Source organism: Uranotaenia lowii, chromosome 2 (assembly GCF_029784155.1).
Source record: "Uranotaenia lowii strain MFRU-FL chromosome 2, ASM2978415v1, whole genome shotgun sequence".
Classification (NCBI taxonomy): Eukaryota; Metazoa; Arthropoda; class Insecta; order Diptera; family Culicidae; genus Uranotaenia; species Uranotaenia lowii.
In genome coordinates, this window is record NC_073692.1 from 22,017,506 (window position 1) to 22,022,381 (window position 4,876).

Consider the following 4,876-nt stretch of genomic DNA (forward strand, 5'->3'; position numbering starts at 1 on the left):
AAAGGACGAAAGCGTCAACCTGTTTTGTAGGTTGCTGGGTGGAGAAGCATCAGGTGCAGGGCAATTTATACTCATTCACTGGAACCTGGAACAACATACACTCTAATACCCGGACAATCTGCTACCTTGCTCCTGGTCTGGTGCTATCTAGCTGTAGAAGTCAGACGAGCTCGAACGCCAACATGTCGGAACGTCCGGATTATTATTGAACGAAGAAGAAGAAGCCACTCTGCTGACTTCTAGCTGTCAGGTTATATTCCGCTAAACGAGCCTTTGTTTTCCGGAACAACCTGGCTGGGAGCCTGACAGATGGAAAGCTTCCGAGGGATCTTTTCCCTTTGATTACAGGGATTTGTTCCTGTTAAGCTCCCGCGTCGTTTGGAGGAAGGAAACTGGCTTCTGTTACGGACACGAACGATTTGTAATGCACTTGTTTTGATTATGGGATCGTTTTATTAGTTAATCTGTATGTTTATGGAAATACAGACGTAGATCGTTTAAAACATATGCTACTATATTTCTTTTTATGCTGAAATATTCAAAGTGAACATGAAGAAATTTCAATATTATCTCAAAAATAGAATTGTATTTCGAAGTGACACTTCGAAAGCATTCACTGAATAGTGAAATCAAAACTCAACAAAACATCAAAAGCAAACATCCGAAAGCAATATTCACGAACGTCGAATATTTGAATCACGGAGCTGCTGCTGGATGAAAACCCCATTCACACTTTAACACCTAAAGATGAATCGCTTCCCGGTTCGACATTTTAACCCTTTTTCTCAAAGGGGGTGGAACTGATTGCGTTGCTGATGTTGTTGTTGTTGTCGTCATCGAAGAAAAATATTGTGCAAGCAACAAACAACTCTCTCGCTGCACACAAATCGAGTTTTTCCTCTTCCTGTTATTTATTTATAAAACTCATTTTTCTGAAAGCACGTCTGAGAATTGCAAGCTGCACATTTTCACCTTCATTTTTTTTTCTAACAATATTTCCCTCCCTTAACACAGTTTCAAAACGAAGCGAAGGAGTGGTAAATCTGGTAAATTCGAAGAAAATTGATTTACTTCACGCGATTGAACTTGACCGTGTTCGGGGTCTGACGTTGATAAGTGGGTCAGGAAAATGTTGTTCCAAAGATCGATCTAAAAGTAAAAAAATATATAAACAAATTTTAAAATCTAATATAAGGTAGATGATATATTGATGATATCAATAATAAAAAAGCGATCTATATTTATAAAAATCAAAAATATTAAAAAAAAAATCAATTTTAAAATGTTCATTTTTGATATTTGTTATGTTACAATATAAGTTTTTGTATATAATTGTAATTTTTTTGTAATTTTTGTAGTTTTTGTAATTTTTGTAATTTATGTAATTTTTGTCATTTTTGTAATTTTTGTCATTTTTGTAATTTTTGTCATTTTTGTAATTTTTGTCATTTTTGTAATTTTTGTCATTTTTGTATTTTTTGTCATTTTTGTCATTTTTGTCATTTTTGTCATTTTTGTCATTTTTGTCATTTTTGTCATTTTTGTCTTTTTTTACATTTTTGTCATTTTTGTTATTTTTGTCATTTTTGTCATTTTTGTCATTTTTGTCATTTTTGTCATTTTTGTCATTTTTGTCATTCTTGTCATTTTTGTCATTTTTGTCATTTTTGTCATTTTTGTCATTTTTGTCATTTTTGTCATTTTTGCCATTTTTGTCATTTTTGTCATTTTTGTCATTTTTGCCATTTTTGTCATTTTTGTCATTTTTGTCATTTTTGTCATTTTTGTCATTTTTGTGATTTTTGTGATTTTTGTGATTTTTGTGATTTTTGTGATTTTTGTGATTTTTGTGATTTTTGTGATTTTTGTGATTTTTGTGATTTTTGTGATTTTTGTGATTTTTGTGATTTTTGTGATTTTTGTGATTTTTGTGATTTTTGTGATTTTTGTCATTTTTGTCATTTTTGTCATTTTTGTCATTTTTGTCATTTTTGTCATTTTTGTCATTTTTGTCATTTTTGTCATTTTTGTCATTTTTGTCATTTTTGTCATTTTTGTCATTTTTGTCATTTTTGTCATTTTTGTCATTTTTGTCATTTTTGTCATTTTTGTCATTTTTGTCATTTTTGTCATTTTTGTCATTTTTGTCATTTTTGTCATTTTTGTCATTTTTGTCATTTTTGTCATTTTTGTCATTTTTGTCATTTTTGTCATTTTTGTCATTTTTGTCATTTTTGTCATTTTTGTCATTTTTGTCATTTTTGTCATTTTTGTCATTTTTGTCATTTTTGTCATTTTTGTCATTTTTGTCATTTTTGTCATTTTTGTCATTTTTGTCATTTTTGTCATTTTTGTCATTTTTGTCATTTTTGTCATTTTTGTCATTTTTGTCATTTTTGTCATTTTTTTCATTTTTGTTATATTTGTCATTTTTGCCATTTTTGTCATTTTTGTCATTTTTGTCATTTTTGTCATTTTTGTCATTTTTGTCATTTTTGTCATTTTTGTCATTTTTGTCATTTTTGTCATTTTTGTCATTTTTGTCATTTTTGTTATTTTTGTCATTTTTGTCATTTTTGTCATTTTTGTCATTTTTGTCATTTTTGTCATTTTTGTCATTTTTGTCATTTTTGTCATTTTTGTCATTTTTGTCATTTTTGTCATTTTTGTCATTTTTGTCATTTTTGTCATTTTTGTCATTTTTGTCATTTTTGTCATTTTTGTCATTTTTGTCATTTTTGTCATTTTTGTCATTTTTGTCATTTTTGTCATTTTTGTCATTTTTGTCATTTTTGTCATTTTTATCATTTATGTCATTTTTGTCATTTTTGTCATTTTTGTCATTTTTGTCATTTTTGTCATTTTTGTCTTTTTGTCATTTTGGTCATTTTGGTCATTTTTGTCATTTTTGTCATTTTTGTCATTTTTGTCATTTTTGTCATTTTTGTCATTTTTTTCATTTTTGTCATTTTTGTCATTTTTGTCATTTTTGTCATTTTTGTCATTTTTGTCATTTTTGTCATTTTTGTCATTTTTGTCATTTTTGTCATTTTTGTCATTTTTGTCATTTTTGTCATTTTTGTCATTTTTGTCATTTTTGTCATTTTTGTCATTTTTGTCATTTTTGTCATTTTTGCCATTTTTGTCATTTTTGTCATTTTTGTCATTTTTGTCATTTTTGTCATTTGTGTCATTTTTGTCATTTTTGTCATTTTTGTCATTTTTGTCATTTTTGTCATTTTTGTAATTTTTGTCATTTTTGTCATTTTTGTCATTTTTGTCATTTTTGTCGTTTTTGTCGTTTCGTTGTGTGATCCAGCTTGTTCTGATTTTTTTTTTCATAATTTCTCTGTCAATTTTTGTTAGTCTTAGTTTTTTTGTTTTATTTTTGTTGTTAGCACAACTTTACTCTTTCTGCCACCAAAAAATTTGAAACATCGAAACATTATATTTAATAACCTGCTGTGACCTACAAAATCTTTTGTCATCAGGAATTTACGATTCCATTCAATCGTTACTTGAACCATGGCAGATAAAAAATATGAGAATTTACAGTCCCAAATTGCTTATGATTTTCAAGTTTTTTACACATTCCAATGAATATACCTAGATATGGGTTTATGCACTGTGTTGTGCAATCGCTCTTGTAAAACAGCAGTTCCCTGACCACAAACAAGGTGCCATCTGTGCGAAACGCTGGACAGAAACAAGCGAGGGCTGAATTTTTATGACCAATATTTCTCTTTTTTGTTTCCATTTTCCCCCATCTCACCCTGTTCTTCTTCCATCCTCTAGAATTCAACCGAATCATCCCTTACGTATTTGTCGTCGAGTATGAGGTAGGATGTGCCTATTCAACCGAAACTGTGTAGACTTGTCCTTCTGGGTTCGAACTAAATATGCCAAGTTGTCATGCTGAGAGAGATCGGTTCGAAGCAACAGAAAGAGAGAAAAAAAACAGAAGTTATCGGCCATTCTGAAGTCGAGCTGAATCGTTCATCTCGGCCATCCACAAAAAAAATCCCCTATACCTACATATGAGGCATGATCGTTATCAATCTGCCGTTTTAGGGTGACTCGGTGAGTCGTGTGAATGAAATTATTGGTTATGCTTGGACGTTATCCACAAAAAACGTCTGTTTTGATCACATTCGGAACCTTATCAATTTGTTATATTTGTATCACTAAATTTAAAAAGATATTATGAGATAGCGACTGAATGCTCAATCAAATATCAAGAAATTCCTCATTATTCATACACCTTTCTGGGCCAGGTCCGTTTTTTGCTCCTGCTTCACACGAGAATTTGCTGAATGATGTGGTAATTTTTATCTACGTCCCGTGCATGTAGGTGGTCGTTATTAAATCATAAATTATTCACACGATTCTATGGCCATAAAAGGTGCTTCCTCCACTCGAGAACTCGACTCCAAGCACTCTTCCAAAGAGCTTCTGAAAGCTTCCAACAGGCAGCAGCGCAGCGTAGAAAGATTCCGGTAAGCTATGGAATCATATTTCCGCTAAACTGTGTAGGTTGAACTCGAAAAGGAAAACATCAACAACACAGAAAACAAGAGCCAACATCATCGCTGAAAACATTATTCATGCGCCCAGAACTGAAGAGAAGTGCTTCTTTTCGGACCAACCGGGGGTTCAACCCGATACTTGAATGGAAACTTTCCGGTGTAATTTTCCAACTGTCTGGACGAGCGAGTATTGGAACAAATGCAAAAAGTTTTCCAATCTCACTGGAATACCGACCTTGACAGGGTTTGCAGCTGCACAATATCGAGTGCGCAAAAAGGAAAGTAATGGGCTTTTTTTTCCTCTGTTTTGCAACCTGTGCTCTCTTTAAAGCCACTCAGCCAGGTTTGAA